The sequence below is a fragment of the Macaca mulatta genome, chromosome 1 (assembly GCF_049350105.2).
Source record: "Macaca mulatta isolate MMU2019108-1 chromosome 1, T2T-MMU8v2.0, whole genome shotgun sequence".
In the NCBI taxonomy this organism is placed as follows: Eukaryota; Metazoa; Chordata; class Mammalia; order Primates; family Cercopithecidae; genus Macaca; species Macaca mulatta.
In genome coordinates, this window is record NC_133406.1 from 168698391 (window position 1) to 168716905 (window position 18515).

General features: G+C 33.3%; 1 protein-coding gene across 1 annotated transcript in view; it reads left to right on the forward strand.

Moving 5' to 3' along the window:
- NEGR1 (neuronal growth regulator 1) overlaps positions 1-18515 on the forward strand; it is an 885521-nt gene that overhangs the window by 381133 nt on the left and 485873 nt on the right.

The following is an 18515-nucleotide window of genomic DNA, read 5'->3' on the forward strand; positions in this document are numbered from 1 at the left end:
ATGTAAATACAAGCATTTATCTAAAGATGTGAGATTAGATGAAAAATATAAGATTAGAAAAATATACAATTTGTTTCAAATAAAACACATTTTAATTCAAATAAATTACTTTTTAATTTATTTGAAACTTTTATCAAAAATATTGTGATTTAAAAACTAATAGAATATTTCTATGCATAGCTGTTGAAAAAAATAGCTTATTTTGTGTGTGTTAAAAACTGAATTGAAACGCTTGATCAAATAATATTATTATAATTGACACTTCAAGTATTTTTCTAGATATCTCAACCAAAATAGTGGCTTGAATATCCTTGCTTAAGACAGAGCAACATAGTGAGGGGGAAAAAAATGTCCTGATTAAAGAAGAAAAATCTTTCACTTTTTTGGGGGGAACACTCTAAATATAGAGAGAATTAAGGTGGCTGCTGTAGCATTCATTCATAGGGAGTATTATGTTTGAATTGGATTAACGTGTCTGTATTGGAAGCTTTGTATGTAGCAAGGGACTCCCATGCAAGCTGCCATCTTGGATATTAAATGTATTAAAATCCACACTGCCGACTGTCAAATCATACAACTTTGATCTTCTGTGAAATGTATGCATCAGTAGTAAAATTGCCAGATGCCATCATTGTTTTGGATTTTGAGTTCTTTCTGGACAACAGATTGAGTGGGTGGATACTAAATAAGCAGAAATTCTAATAAATGTGACCATTATTTAGTGAGCTTGTTTGCAGAAACAGGAAGTTGTGTAAGCAATTGACTTATTATGCAAATTCTAGTTTGAATTTGTTCTCAGCCACTTTATGACGACAAATTTTCTCTTTACTACCCAATAAGAGACTCCTACTTTTGCCAAACCTATATTGGATGACAAATAGAGATAAAACTTGAATGATAGTGTTTAAAAGTTTAAGGATTGTTGCTACTGCATTAAGTGTATATTACTTTATCAGACATTCTGTCTCTATTATGGAAATTATATTATCTTTCATTTAAGAATGATAGTGATGTATAGTATCATAATGCAAACTGATTATTTTTTGGTGATCCTACTATAAATATCAAATAATTATGTCCACTTGTATGGAATTGGCACATAATCGTTATTAATAATGACATTTTATAATTTACAATGTAACTTCTTGATTAATAATATAAATTACTTTTATTAAGTAATATCTATTTGAAATCCAGTTATTACCAAATATACACAAGTGCCTCTTTTTCCCTTTATGTTTGCTGATACATACAGTTGCTCTCCTTAGCAATGCCATCACAACTGCTTTTGTTTCCTGAGGCACTGCTTCACACTGAATTTCATTTTGGTTAGCTAAAAGATGCACTAAAGTGTTTTAATGTAATATGTAACAGAGTGATTACATGGAGTCATCACTCTAAGTTCTCATATCATCTAAATAGGGGAAAGAAAGTAATAAATCAATTGTTATTGAATGAAGAAATAAGACTCACACAAATTAGAAGGCCAAAAATCTGTTTATGTACACTAACATTAAAGTCAGTAAGTAATAGCGTGTATAACATCCATTCATTTGCCTGATTAATGGAAAGATACATAATTCTATATATATATGAAGAGAGAGAGAGAATGGGGGTGATATATAAGGAAGATGATATAGATATAGCTGTAGTAATAAAAGGGCTATGTATTAGGGATGTATGTGTGTGTATGCATATATACATATATATGGAGAGAGAGAGAGACAACAGATATATGTATATGTATGAAATAAATGTATTTATTTAGTACAAATGAAGGAAGTATGTAATGGAAATTTATTTGGAAACACCAAAATCTGTAATCACCCTTGTCACATGATTAAATGTATCACCTTATTCACGGGACTTATAGGATATTTATGAATAAAAGATTGAGGTCACACTGGTGGTCTTGATTTAAAACTAACAACATCTGACATATAAATATCTTAGTTAAAATGCTATCATTACATACAACTCTTTTGTCAAGTTTGGTTAATATTTATAGAATGAAGGGCATAGAAATAGAATTGAAAGTAAAATTTCTGCATTAATTTTGCTGACAGCAGAAGAACTTTGGATAAAATTTACTTATTGCATAAACAAAATTTATTTACTTAGTAAAAATTTATTTATTGATTATATATAATATAAGCAGACATAAAATAAATATTTAGATACCATCACAATGACATCAAAAGTCAACAAAGCCAGAACAGGGTAGAAAGATGGGTGAGAGCTTGAGTCATAATAATGGAAATGTGAGGTAATTTTTCTGATTTTAATTAGGACCTCTGGGGGTTTATGTTTACATATTTTGGATCAAGTTTCTTCCTTTTTATCTGATCTAAAAATCTCTATGCTAAACAAAACTGAATTTTATAGACAGATTAAAAACTTTAAAATGGGAAAATAATAAAAGAGTGTTAATAGCATTTCAACAAATCATTGGCATATTCTAGTCTCAAATAGTTTTTTCTATTATAATTATACAACTAATGAATATATGAAAATATAATTAATAAATGAAGCTCATCCAAAGTAAAAACTTTTTATAATTTGATTTATACTGTAAGTATACTTTAGAATTAGCAGTGACATCTTGTGCCCATATTGTATTTATTTTCTAAATAAATTTGCTGAAATATTTTACGAATTGTATATTCCTTACGATTGTAAAAAATAAAAATTTCAAAAATTATTCAACTTGTGGTGACCTTACAAACATTTAATTAGAGCATAAAAAGGAGAAATTAAGTATGTCCTGAAGTAAGTAATTTATCATTGAGGCAAAATAATGGGTTAAAAGGTGTTTAATTCAAATGTGAAATGATAAATTGGATGAATACTAAATGGCACTGAAGTCCTGAGTTACAGAAATTGACAATATCTGACCCAGCAGGTCATCACACTGAAGACAGTTACCACAAATACAGTGGACATAACAGGTTTTAACTCCTCATAAAAATGTATGTGCCTAAATATATTGTAAGTGAAAATGAATTAAAATATAATATTTAAGAAATAACCTTTATGCAAAATTCCTCAACTTCTGTTAATCTCTAGCAGGTTTTTTGGATAATAAAATGCATAAACTGACAAATGCCCTTGTATTAAACAAGCTTTAATGAATACATGTCTTTAGACTAAAAGCACACTAATCACATGCTGCACTCTTATTTTATCATCTAGTGAATAAACAGAGACAGTGGACACTGGGTGATGATCTTTTCATTACTGCTGCATCCTTAAACTTCTGTGTGCCACTTCACCTATCTCTTTCAATTTCTAAGTCTGTGAAATAGGAATAAGAAGACCTTTTCTTCCTCAATTTCCCCAGACTGCCTGCAATTAATTAGTGAATATTTATGATTTTGTAGAAAAATAATTGGTATTATCATTATGCTTTATTTTTCACTTTTGTGGTGTTATGGTTTAAATCAAATATAAGACTTTTATATCTTGGCCAGGTGCGGTGGCTCACACCTGTAATCACAGCACTTTGGGAGGCCGAAGTGGGTAGATCACAAGGTCAGGAGTTCAAGACCAGCCTGACCAACATGGTGAAATCCCGTCTCTACTAAAAATACAAAAATTAGCCAGGTGTGGTGGCGCATGCCTATAATCCCAGCTACTCAGGAGACTGAGGCAGGAGAATCGCTTGAGCCCGGGAGGCGGAAGTTGCAGTGAGCTGAGATCGCACCATTGCACTCCAGCCTGGGTGACAGAACATGATTCTGTCTCAGAAAAATAAATAAATAAAAAACAAAAATAAATTTAAAAGTTTCTATCTCATTTTTTAGAAAAATGGTCTTTAGAAAAAAGGCTCATCGGTATCACAATGTCACATTGTGTGGTTAGGGGGGAACTCTAACCCCAGGGGCCCATTTTAATGGTTGTTTTATCTTCTCTAAGCCAATTACGTACACCCTAGATCAATGAAATTGATTGTTCGTTCAATAATAGTGTTTTCAGCACTTTGAACCATATGTAATGTAAAAACTAGAGATTCGGCAATAGACAAAATAGCCCCAAGAGGCTGCTCTCATGGGACCCACATTCTAGTGAAGAAAGACGCATGATAAATAAGAAATGTACCAGATAGTAATAATTGTACAAATATGCCAGAAATAGTTAATAACTGGTATTTGCTATTATTAGCAGTAGTAGAAATAGTAGTTGTTATGGTAGGTTCTTAGGTTAATAAATATGAAAGCTAGTTCTTATTTTTGGATCATTTTGTTTCTACTAACTATATAGAATGCAAACTTCATTTTCATACTTTAATCATGCATTGATAAAATGGTTTTGACACTTCTATATGGCTGCTTCATTGACACTTCAACAAATCACAGAAATAAGATTAATGTCATCATCAGATGATTCTAAAGTAGAGAAAAATGAGCTTTAAGGTTAGATGGATCTGTGTTCAAATCATTTACTTATACATTGCATGAAGATTAAACAGGAATTATTTTGAAACAGTTTTAACAATGCTTAGCTATGATGATGATGGTGATGGTGATTATGTATTTTCTATTACTGTTTTATCTTGTACGTAGACACATCTGTAGCCTACTAACAGATCTTGTTTCTCTGCTTCAATCTCTTCCCTTCAATGTATCTTTCCAAGTACAATCAAATTAATATTAATTAAACAAATCTACATTTTCCATGGAATAATTTTGTACATATTTAGAAATGAGTTAAGCAAACAAATGTGTTTTCCATTTCTAGCATCTATAATTGTGGTTACAGTTCAAATCTTATGTTTCCTCTTAAAAGTTATTAAAACATGCAAACATTATTTTCCTACATTAATTGGAGCCCTGCCCTCATTTTCCAGTACATAGTTGGCTACCCTGCAAGTTAAATAACTCTAATTATTAAGATTCAAAACATTACATGTATCAGTGAAGGCAATTAAGATGATTTGAATATTATTAAATGAAAATGAACTATTTCTTTTTTCAAAAAACTAAATAAATATGCTTAGGGATTTTTACATTGTTAAATTGCCTCAAAAATAATTGGGCAACACAATATAATAAAGTGAATGCAATAAATAATTTTAATTCATAATAACAATAAGTAATATGCTTATTTGCATGACTAGGATAAAGAATGGATTGTGTAAATACTAAACAGAGACTAACAGGGAGAAGTTTAGGTTATTATACTTTTAAACCTGTAGTTCATAAGTTATTACACTTTACTATGGTTGAATTGGCCTAATTCCACTATAGCATCTCTTATAAGAGTTCTTAATCTCTTCCCGTTTATCATGTGAGGAAATCCCCATAAAACAGACCAAATAAACTGCATAGGACCTTCCTTAAGCAGGATTTCCAACTCAGTGGTATACTGTAACTTTGGCTGGAGGTAGAGAAATGGAAACTACTTAAGCAGCTGTGCTTTGGATTAGAGTTTTATTGATTGTATATACTTCAAATGTTTTTCTTCACTAGCCGTGTTTTCTTTATAACCCTTGGGGAAGGTTCCCAAATACTCTGATGCAAATGTTATCAAAAGGTCTTAAGGGTGGCTGCAGGGCCAGAGCATTTAGAGAGGACCCTTGACCAATGGTACTGACCCTTTGGACACTGGGTGAAGAAAACAATAGTCATGTTTGATGAGATCTGGATGAGACTAAAGGCAAATATGGAATATCTTAAATAAGCCTGCCATGAGAAGAAATCAAATGGTTTCTGATAAAAACAGAGTCATTCCCAACTATGAATAGGAAGACTTTGGGTTAAAGAAATTGCAAATCTAATCAAAAATGTTTGTATAAAATAAATGATACCATATTTAATTAGAATAATAAATATAGGGTTTAATTTCAGTAAATGGGCTTATACACAGATACTGGAAAACTGAAATGCAATTATGTAACTTTTTAACCATTTCAAGGATTGGAATTTCTTAGTGTATTTGTGCTCGTCACAGTTTCTTCCTCTGTGCTTCTTCCTTTCCATTGTGATAATACCCCAACTCAAAAAATCTGTCTGGTTCAAATCCCTAACTTTTTCCCCCAGCCTTCTTAACCTGGTATAGTGCCTTCCCATCTGCCTTCCCTTCTGCATCTTCTTACTCACTGTCTTTTGGATCATCCTCCATACCCTTCCTCTATAGCCTGAAATTCAGTTTAGTGCCACTCTCTAACCATGAACCCACTTCTTTCCCAGCTTCTAAATCTAAGATCTGCATTCTGGATCCTTATATATCTGTGTAGGGAGTTCAGAAACCAATGAAAAATACATTCAGCATTTCAGCAGGCATCAGTGGAGTGGACAAAGGCTGAATTTCTCACTTTTCTGAAAGACGTTGCAAAAGTGGATTCTTCCCCAAAAGAATTTTACCATTCCAGGAATCTTTTCCATGGAAGCCCTAGGCATACACACACACACACACACACACACACACACACACACACACGCACACACACCTATTCGTTGCTGTCTCTCTCTCTATATATATATATGTGTGTGTGTGTATATATGTGTGTGTGTGTGTGTATATTTGCTCTTTTTTCTTTTAATTGGATCTCAATTATTGCAAGATATGTTTTGAATGTCCAAACGTTTATTTAAACATTAAATGAAAACAAAACAAAACAAACAAAAAAACGGCAAAGCATTGTGTGTGTGTGTGTGTGTGTGTGTGTGTGAGACGGAGTCTTGCTCTGTAGCCCAGGCTGGAGTGCAGTGGCGCAATCACGGCTCACTGCAAGCCCCGGATCCCAGGTTCACGCCATTTTCCTGCCTCGGCCTCTTGAGTAGCTGGGACTACAGGCGCCTGCCACCACGCCTGGCTAATTTTTCGTATTTTTAGTAGAGACGGGGTTTCACTGTGTTAGCCAGGATAGTCTCGATCTTCTGACCTTGTGATATGCCCGCCTCAGCCTCCCAAAGTGCTGGGAGTGCAGGCGTGAGCCACTGCACCCGGCCTGCGAAGCAGTTTTTAATGTCTGTAAGCATTTTATGGAATGAGCGTTTCTTAGATATGGATGATAAAAATGTATTAATATGAAAAAATAAAAAGACACAGCCTTCTTCTCTTTCTGAGAAAGAATGTATTAGCCTCCTCAATGACGGAAATTTTAAATACCTACCAGACTGACTTCAGTAATGTCATTGAGTACTTTTAGGCAATTTCAGAAGAAAGATAAACTGTTTACAGACTCCCAGTAATTCCTAGGTAACGAGTCTTCTTTAATTATTAGCCACAGCACAACACTGTGATACTGGAGAACTTAAAAATGTGTTCCTTCAAAAAATACTATCCCTAAACTAAAATTATCTGTTGGCTTTCTAAAGGAACCAAAACTATTAGCTTAACATTTCTAAGTTGGAAATAATTTTCTTCTGAATTTGTGGAAATGTTATGTCTAAGTCTTTACAATTCAGTATTGATTAAAATTATTGGATAAATGTTGATATACCTACACTTCTAGGTAAGCACTCCTCAATTTTTTTTCAGAGATCTGGTACCATAAGTGTTGACCAAACTTTGGGTAAAAACAAACAACACAAACACAGAAAAAAAACCTTAAATTTTTATGTACGTTTTATGCCTTTATTGTGGAATCGCCTTGATTTTTATACCATTAGCAAATTTTCACACTAGGCAGTGAATTCATTCTATATTGTAAAGTATGAGTTAATCTCTTTAAAATTGTGGGTCTACTACGTTTTTCTCTTTCTTTTATACAAATATGAAATACAAACGTACAATTTCATTTGTCACAAGCCCTGAAGAATACCTCTCAAACTTGGGTTATAAATATAGAAGTGACTTTAGATATATCAGACTAGAATTTCACACTTCTCCTTTTTTTAAAGACGTGACAACAGAAAAGTTGAGGGGTTTTTCAAGGGATGGGTAACTAACTAGCTACACAGCAGAAATCAGAGACGTATCCTTAGATTCTAAATGCAGTGTAGAACATTGCTTCTTGTCCTGGTTTATCTGAGATTTGTGTTATAATGAACCTAGACTTTACTAGATACTCATGTCCGGAAATGGAGAGAATCTGATGTTCTCTCAAACAGACATGTTTTGAAATGGAAAACAGGGACAGTAATACTTTGAGTTATAGTATATATATATTCTATAACAGATATATGTATATATACTTTAAATGTGAACAGAGAATATTCAGCAACTACTTTATTAACTGTGAGATTAAAAAAAGAATTAGTGCAGTGTATATCAGTGAAGATTATACCTGTAACATGGCATTACAGCACAGTGCTTACGAATACAGCAGATGGGGTAACCAACTTTGAATCCCAGCTTATTAGATTGTCATCTTTAGCAAGTTACTTGGCCTCTCCAAGCTTCATTTTTTTCATTTGTAAAACAGATATAATAATCTAAATGGAAAATCCAAAAACAGACCCTCGTATTTGTGGTCAGTTGATTTTTGACAAGAGTGGAAAGACTTTCAATGGGGGAAAGATAGCCTTTTCAACAAATGGTGCTGGGAACCACTGGATTTCAAAATGGAAAAATAAAAAAAAATCAGACCCCTACATCATATCATTTACAAAAATATTAACTCGAAATGATCAAAAATCTGTATGTATGAACTACAACTCTAAAACTGTTACAAGAAAACATAAGAGTATATCTTCAGGACCTTATCTTAGGCAATGGTTTCTTAGATTTGACAACAAAAGCACAAGCGTCAAAGAAAAAAAATAGATAAACTTAACCAAAATTTAAAACAATTATATTTCAAAGGATCCCCTTAAGAAAGTGAAATAACACACAGAACGGGAGAAAATATTTGTATTAATATCTTAAATAAGGCACTGGTATCTAAAAAATATAAAGAAATCTTTCAACTCAACAGTAAAATGATGAATAATTCAATTAGAAAAGGGTCAAATAATTTGAATAGAAAATTCCCCAAATAAACTATGTAAATAGTCAAGCATCACATAAAGATATGTTAAACACATTTGGGAGGCCCAGGTGGGTGGATGACTTGAAGTCAGGAGTTCCAGACCAGCTTGGCCAACATAGCAAAACCCCATCTCTACTGAAAACACAAAAAATTAGCCAGGCATGGTGGCATGCACCTGTAATCCCAGCTATTCCAGAGGCTAAAGCAGGAGAATAACTTGAGCTTGGGAGGAGGAAGTTGCAGTGAGTCAAGATTGTGCCACTGCACTTCAGTCTGGGCCACAGAGTCAGACTGTCTCCAAAAAAAAAAAAAGACGTTATCATTAATAGAGAAATAAAAGTTGAAACCACAATGAGATACCACTTAACATACACTAATATATCTATAATAGTAAGTGTTGAACAATAAGAAGTATTAGCAAAAAGGCGGAGAAACTGGTACCCTAATATATAAAATAGTGTAGCTCTTGTGAAAGAAAATGTGGCCAAATTCTCAAAAAAACACAGCTACTGTATAATTCAGCAGTTTCACTTCTAGGTAAATTGAAAATATATGTTCACACAAGAACTTGTACATGAATACTCTTAGTAGTGTTACTGATAACAGCCAGAAAGTGAAAACAATCCAAGTGTTCATCAGTTGATAAAGAGTTAAACAAATGTGATAGAGCCATCAAATGGAATATTATTTGGCCTCAAGAAAAAAAAAGTACTGATATGCTACAATATAGCTGAATCTTGAAAATATAGCACTAAGTGAAAGAAGCCAGACACCAAGACCACACATTGTATGATTCCATTTATATGAAATGTCTACAATAAGATAATCTATAAAGATAGAAAAGAAATTAGTGGTTACCACAGGCAAGAGGAAGGGAAGAATGAGGAGTAGGTACTGATGGGAATGGCATTTCTTTTGGGGGTGGTGAAAATATGATGCTTACAAAACTGTGGATATGCTAAAACCTTTTGAATTGTGTACCCAAAATGGTAAATTTTGTGGTGCTTAGATAATATCTCAATAAAAATGAAAAACAACCTACTTAAAAGGATGGTTACGAGAATAAAATGAGATAATATTTGAAAAGCTCTGTACCTAGGAAATAGTAAGCACTCATTAAGGTTAGATGATAATGATAATGACAAAAATGACAGAAACTTGGAACCATTGAGGCACATGAGTAGAGAATAAAATAGCTCCTAAATTAAAACTTAAAGGTAGCTATTACTCTAGTCACTCCTATCCAAGGCTTCTAAAATGTCCTATTGAGGACACATGGTAGTTAACAATAGAATCATGCCATGGGTATACCTACAGAGTACTCATAGATATTTTCTATAAATATTAGTAAATTGTGTATAGATTATTTCATAGTGTGGATTTTTTCTTTTCCTTCCTTCCTTTTTTTTTTTTTTAATTTTTTGAAGATGCAGTCTCACTATGTGGCCCAGGCTGAAGTGCAGTGGCTATTCACAGGCATGATTATAGTACACTATATCCTCAAAGTTTTGGGCTCAAACAATCCTCCCGCCTCAGCCTTCCAAGTGGCTTAGACTACAGGCGTGAGCCACCTCATGCCCAGCTCTCTCTCACTTTTTTAAAAAATAAAACTTATTGAAAGACTTCAAGTTTTGTTAAAGAAGGATTAACAAGTTAGCATGTTATGAAGTTAACAAATTAGCAAGTTAAACCTGTATTTAATAAGTTAGCTAACTTTGGTAATTGGTAGCCTGGAGTCTTGATTGAATTTGTCAAACAATATTTTAACAGTTACTTAACTTCTTTGGTCTTATTTTCCTTATCTGTCAAATGGGGAAAATAACACATGTATCTCAGTGGTGTTTTAAAAGGAAGTGATATTATCCATGTAAAGTGTTTGTTATAGTGCTTTTTGCCTAGTAACTGCTTAATAAATGGAAATATTGTCATTATGAATTGTTACTAATTTTAGAAGAGTGCTTCAAAGAACCCCTATTCCTGTTTCAATGTGGTTCCCCTTATTCTTGAACTATTACGGATGTTTTCTTTTGAAATGAATTGTAGTATTCAAGAACATACCAAAAAGTCTTGTGTTCTTGACTTCTCCATTCTAAATTAGTTTCTTTTTCTATTCAGAGATAGGTTAGAAGAAAAATTAATGATAATAGAGTCATCTAACCTCTACTATAGGAGAGTGGCAAGTTGAAGAATAAATTATGGAGCCATTCAGACACAAGCCATTCAGACATGAGCTAGTTATTCTAAAGAGGGGTGTGTGTGTGTGTGTGTGTGTGTGTGTGTGTGTGTGTGTGTATCATTTAAAAAGTTTGAGCTCCACTGGCTTTCTTTGGTACTATCCATTGCTGCAGGACTGTAGGAATAAAAGACATGCAAGCAGGACTCCAGGTGGGAATAGGGGAGATTAGCCTGCAGGAATTCCAAATGGAGAAGGTTGTTTCCACCTGATCTTTCAGGAGAATATATATTGCTTATCCTTTAATAACAAAGAGAAAGCATGGAGCACAAATTGGGGGCAAGAAACACTGCAGTAAAAACAACAACAAAATAGAATAAGTTCCAGTGTCCTATACCACTGTAAAATGACTTCAGTTAACAATAATAATACAGTTTTAAAAAGCTAGATGGAGAATATTGAACACGCCCAACAAAAGGAAATGATGAATGTTTGAGATGATGGATATGCTAATTACCCTAATCTGATCACTGCACATTATACGTATTGCAGCATCACTCTGTATCCCATGAATATGTGCAATTACCATTTATTAAATAAAGAAAAAATAAAAAATAAAAATTAAGGTTAAAAAATCCTAGTAGGAGGAAAGAGACTAGATATTTGTCCCTGACTTCATGACTGGGACAGAGAATAAGAAAGAAAATAACAATATTCACATTTTGAAAAGTTGTTAAGCTTTTAGATAAATATGTCAACACAGTTGACCCTTGAACAACGTAAGTTTGAACTGCATCCACTTATACTTGGATTTTCTTCCACCTGTGCCTCCACTGAGACAGCAAGACCAACCCCTCCCCTTCCTCCTCCTCCTCAGCCTACTCAATGTCAAGATGACAAGGATGAAGATTTTTATGATGATCCACTTCCATTCAACGAAAAGTAAATGTATTTTCCCTTACTTATAATTTTCTCAATACAATTTTCTTTTTTCTAGCTTACTTCATTGTAAGAATACAGTGTATAATACATATAACATACAAAATACATTTAAATCAACTGTTTGTTACTGGTAAGGCTTCTAGTCAACAGTAGGCTATTAATAGCTAAGTTTTGGGGGAATCAGAAGTTATAAATGAGTTTTCAACAGTGCAGTGTTCAGTGCTGACTCCCACATTGCTCAAGGGTCAATTACATTTTGCACCCCAAATGGAATCTTGTTCTTAGCACTAGTCAATACAAAGTAACTAAGTGGTAAGTGTAGCAGACAGGATGGCTCCTTTCCTGTGCTCTTCTCCTCCATGATAGCATCTCTCTCTTCCCTATTGAAGAAAACCAGAAAACGGAATACACGTAAAAAAAAGTGATGAACACTTCTCAAATAGTTTTATATCTTATTTATCTTTACTAAAGATATATCTCTCTGTTTAAGGCAACCTGGGGAAAAGGTGAGTGACATAAGAGGTGCCCTGTGTCTCATACCACCTATATTACCATTTCAGAAGCTGACTGATGGTAAAAAGTAGGAGTGAGTGTTCTGCCCCGAATAAATAATTTAACTGGTTAGATATTAAAAACTGAAGTCTAATTTATCTGCCTCATCCTCAATTCCTGCTTCCATCTCTCCCTTCCTTCCTTTGTTTTTTTTTTTTTTTTTTCCCCATAAACTAAGAACACACTGGTATTTAATATATAATCCGAAGTCACGAAGGGTAACATACTATTACCATTCTCATGGAATACCTAAGTTAAAACTATGGAAGAAGTATACAATAGAAATTTTAGGTTTTACTGTTCTTAGATTAGTATTTCTAAAGTAAACACTAATATTTTCCTTTGCCATTTTTATTAGGGAACAACTAATAATCATAATTCTCAAGGGAGAACATATTTAGCAGGTTTTCAATTCTGGAAACTTCACTGGACCAACCTAAGGCCTTTTGTTATAGTTTTCAACACCTTTTGTTCCTTTGTGTATAATTAGCAACTCCTTTCAAAGCTTACAAATATTAGCGTTCAGGCTTGTCATAAGAACTATTAATGGTTGATAGTCTTTTCCCAGAAGTGCATAAGTGAAAAAGCTGTCGTCTTTTGATATAGAAACTTCATTGCAAGATTTAATTAGCTTTCTAAGGATAACACTTTTAAACCAAGCCTTCTGCCTGCTTATTAAAAGCATTTCTATATATTACTCAATTTACAGTATAAAGACATTTTTGGGAAAACACATTTCATAAATTTCCATACTGATTATAAATACCCCATTTGTTTTGTTGTGAAAAATATCCAGGTAAACCTAGAACAGATAACTGTCTAAAGAAAAACTTATAATACTTTACCAAATATTTGGATAAATCATAATAATGCTGATGTGTATAATCAAGGAAAATTTATTCTCTAAAATATTGAGTACTTCTCTATTTTCTAACGTTTCTGTGCATGTTAAATATTGTGCTCAATGTGATTAATCAATGACTTGTGAACCATTTTCCAGGGTAATTTTATTGCCTCCTTTCAGCTTTTATGTATACACTTTGTATGGTTTTTTAATTCACCCAGATCCTCTTACTTACAGTTGCATGGGTAATTTTGTGTTTTGTTACAGAAGTTTAAAAAACAGCTAACGTACAAATTTTCCTTATAATAAAAACTCAAAAAAAAAAAAAAAAAAAAAAACAAGTAGATGCCCTGCAAGAAACATTGCTGTTTGAGTCAAGACTTCTGGGAGAATTGCAAGCTGGCATCCTGCCCACTTATGCAGGGTTTCTTAATTTGTTCTATTATAAAATAATGTGAGTATTCTCTCTAGCCATAAGTACTTCAATGGTTTGAAATGCAGAAAGTGTAATTAGTTTTGAAGCTGAAAAGGAAGGTACCTTGGAGAGTCCTGGCTCTTATTAGCTTTCGAGCTAGGGACAAACAGATGCCACAGACCATTTGAGGGCTGTTTGTTGGATGATGCTAATTGTTTACTGTGCTTATTATTCTGTGACATCCTTAGAATCACCCAGGTGTGGAGATGTCATACTAAAGTTACCATTATCTGTGCTAAGAAAAACTCACAATTCTATCGTTTAAGTCCATTTTGGTCAAAGCAGAAGGATTCAAAGTCATTCTGAGGTTTATGAACAAGATTAAGAAAGCACCTGGCACTGATTTTAGCTTGTAAATGTGGAACCCTTAGACATTATTTCAGATTATTTCATACACCTAGAAAAATATATAGAGAAAAATGTTTACAAGAAGAAATAAGATCAAAAACAAGTACAGCCTTTGTCCGTGTGAATTTAAAGCAACTAGCAGGCAACAGCTTTGATTTGTTTGATGCAATTGCCTGTTGATAGGTTTTCTTGTCTCATTCTGAGGAATCATTAAACTACCTTTTTTAGTGTAACTTTTCTTCATGTACTTGATTCATGAAAGTGGCAAGTGTGTCATCTAGTTCTCAATTCCCCGCATGCCAAATACAGGTTTTGGTATACCACAGATGTTTAATGAGAAATTTGTCTCTTATTGGGGATAAAGGAGCATATGATATTTGAGTTTAAGTTAGATGACTTTTAAGACATCCCTTCAGTTTTCTAATTCTATAATTTTAGTAATTTGTGCATTTGCTTTTGTTGGTCTATCAAATAACAAAATTATCAGTTAAGAAGCTTTATAAAACAATTCAATGAAGTAATATTTGAATGATCTACATGTACAGTGATAAGGTATGAATTTAGACTGTGGATAAGTCTGTGTGTATGGACGGGGGTATGGTCTAGTTACAGTGAACGATATATGGTTTGCAGAACAATGGAAATGCCTTGAACAATGTTCATATCCCACCCAAGAAATGAGGCAAAATATTACTCTTGAAATAAAGGAAAAAAAAACAAACACAAGGAAATGCTTACAACCCAAGTGGAGGAAACAATAACCAGTTAAACACAGTGTCAGGAAAGAGATGGAGTAAGGAGGGAATGAGCTGAACTGCTTTTCAGTAGACTTTAAAGGGCGCTGTGGAGAAAAAGCATAAAGGCAGGATAGTGTTATGGTTAAGGATGTAAAAGAGTCATAATATCTAGGAAAGTAAAAAATAATCAGGTTAATAAGGCTGTAGTTAACTTCTCCATTTATTCACATCAGGAATTTTATCTTGTTTAAATATTTTTGTTTCTAACAACAATGACAATCCATGTTTTGTATGGTTTTCAAGCTAAGTCATACTAACTTTAAGAAAATAGCTCCTTTAGACAGAAAAGCAAACACCGCATGTTCTCACTCATAGGTGGGAATTGAACAGTGAGAGCACTTGGACACAGGGCGGGGAACATTACACACCAGGGTCTGCCATGTGGTGGGGGGAGGGGGCAGCGATAGCATTAGGAGATATACCTAATGGAAATGACCAGTTAATGGGTGCAGCATACCAACATGGCACATGTATACATATGTAACAAACCTGCACGTTGTGCACATGTACCCTAGAACTTAAAGTATAATAATAAAAACAAAAGAAAATAGCTCCTTTAATTTGTCTCATGAAAAAGTATATTTTAGTGTAATAATCTGTAATTTTCACTATATTAGACTGTATCTCTTTTGGGGGAGTTTCTCAAATGGTCAAATTTTTGTGTTCAGTTATTTAGCTGTAACATAACTTCTTGTTGAGCAAGGAAATCAGGCCTTTTATTTTTCTATTTATTTAACAAAGCTTCTAAAATTAGCCAACATGACAACATATCAAACAACAGTGGAAGTTTGTTGTATATAATATTATATAGTAAATCAGATATTTCAATCTAGAGGAAATTATTGAAGTCATTTTATCATTGTATATAATGTATAGAATTATAGAATTAAGATGGCAGTTTTATGGTCTGAATGGAATGTAATAGAGGAAATATATTTTATAATGAATAAATCTTAGAATAGTGGTATTGATGAGCAAGCTAATGTGTATAATTTACAGTCGTTGAAGCAATGCTTTGTTAGAAGAAGCTGAGGCCCCAAATGATTCATATGTTATGGCCAAACAGCCACAAAGTGGAAATTATACTTTTAAAATTTACATATGTTGAATTGAGTTAAGCAAAAGTAAATATTGTGGCAATAAACAAATGGTTTCAAAGGATCATTTTAAAGGCCTACTCCATGCCAGATATTTTACATATATTTTCTCCAGTCTGTACAACCTTCAAAGTAGGTAACATGACTCTCAAATGAAATAGCGAAGCTTCAGAAGGCAAAGGAAATTACTCATAATCACATAGCCACTAAATGGTAGGAAACTCCTCCAGATATAGACTGAAAACTGCTTAAATTGAATCCTTGGGAAGACCTCAACATGCTTTTTTTTTTTTTTTAATCTGAAGAAGATGAAGATTTTTTTAGTAGGTAGTGCTGATACTCTGTTATCACGAGTACTGGGTGGTGAGAAAACAGGGATACTAAAGATGGGTTCCTTTTAAGCCTTATTAAATTTCAAAGTGTCCGTTTAATTTTTAAGGAACTAAAAATTTTACACATTGTGTTTGCAAGACAGTCAGCCATGAAAGATTCAGTGTTCTTATGGGAAATATTCTCTTCCTTAAATGAAAAAATAAATTTTCTGTTAACTCTCTTAAAAGGTCTTCTAATTGAGGAAGTCCATTCTTCCCTCAAACCACGTGGGCAGTTCCCATTAATAATAAAACCCTTAGGGGAAAGATAACTCCCTAAGATGCTATAAAATGCCCAAACAGGATGAAATCTTCTGCCAACGTTTATACTGACTTTGAGTTTTGATATAAGTAACTCACGGTGCCTTCCACAGGGCTAAGGAAAATTTTATCAGCAGTTATACAACTAACTGAATTAAATGGAATGGAGCAAATATAAAAGTCAACAAATTCAAATTCCACCTTCTAACTGCAAAGCAAGTTTTGTGTCTGTTTATTTAGATGACAGTCCATTTTAGTGCCATGCTGTAGGATTCAAGAGCCTAGAAATGTGAGATAACAGCACTCTTGAATTTCACAGGAAGGCAACATGTTTGGAAGAGAATATTCCCAAACTGTATTAATATGAAAACATCTGTCAGTTACAGATTAATTTTCTTCACAGATTTTCTACCTTTGGAAACATCTGCAGCTGAAATGTATTTCTCTAAAATGTAGATTACAGAGGTCAACCAGTTTATCAACCATTCTAAGAACTGGCTGCTTTCTGTAGTACACAGATGTAGCTGAAATAGCAAGACTAAGTGCATACCCTTAAAACCACAAGCAAAAAGCAGTTGGTTGAAGAGGAAAGACATTCAGAAAGAATATATTATGTCTAAAATAATTCAGTTGGAAACTCACTTGTGGTCTGCCACATGATTACAATAGGGGAAAGTCATGTGATACTCATAATCAGGAAACATTTATAGCAATCTTCTTTCCTACTTACATTTTTATTGTTAAGACTTTTTTCTTCAAATTTAACAGTCAATAATCAAATGAAAACAAATTGAGCAAATGTACCTTGCAGAATCTTTATTTAAAATGGTTTATGTATAAATTTTGGCTTAAATAATCTATATTTTAAAATAGGCACAATAACAGATACGTTAGGAAAATGTAGATGCAGAAATCTGTGCAAAAGCCTAATTGAGTTGAACCTTGCCAAACAATTAACAATTGCAATTTATTTTAAACTGAGATTTCCGACTCTTTAGGGAGCTTGCACGCAAGTGTCAAAAGGCTTGGTGATGTTACCAGTACATAAGGAAAAAACCTATCAATATTATTCTTATTAAAAGTTGAATTTGCTATGAAGCAGAGAGTATCTTCTTCTAATTACCATTCTCCTTTTTTTTCTGATTTATTTCTGCATCAGACACTGTCTCAGAAAAAAGTCAGTCATAAAACATTTGTATATTTGGGGATCCTATGATCTGTGTAATTTCTAGAAGAATTTCCTTTAAGCTCGAAACATACTACACTGTAGGAAGGATTTTGATTGACCACAACTTTCTTGAGAATCCTGTGTAGGTAAAAAGTAGGAGAGAGATACCAAGGTAAGATGAGTCAATAAAATAAATTGCTTTTATATAAAAGCATATATGCCACCCATCTTTTGCCATTTTGAGTATTTGCCATTATTATTACATGTATTGAATATGTTGCCTATCATTTTCGTGAAACTTCAAAAAGCCAAATTTCACGTCAGAAATTGAGTCTAAATATTAATCGATATTAATGATTAAATATTAACCTTCTATGTTCTGTATTGTGGCAAGTAAACGTGAGCTCTAAGAAAATGCACATAGCTATAATCATAGAACTTTGGTCGAAAGCTCTTACTCTTTTGACAAAAGGCATTTAAAGGTAGAAAGAGAAATATGCATAGAGTCAGAATTGAAGGCAGTAGGTTATCTTGGTAGGAAGCAGCAAAACCATATTTTGCCAGAGGGTAAAC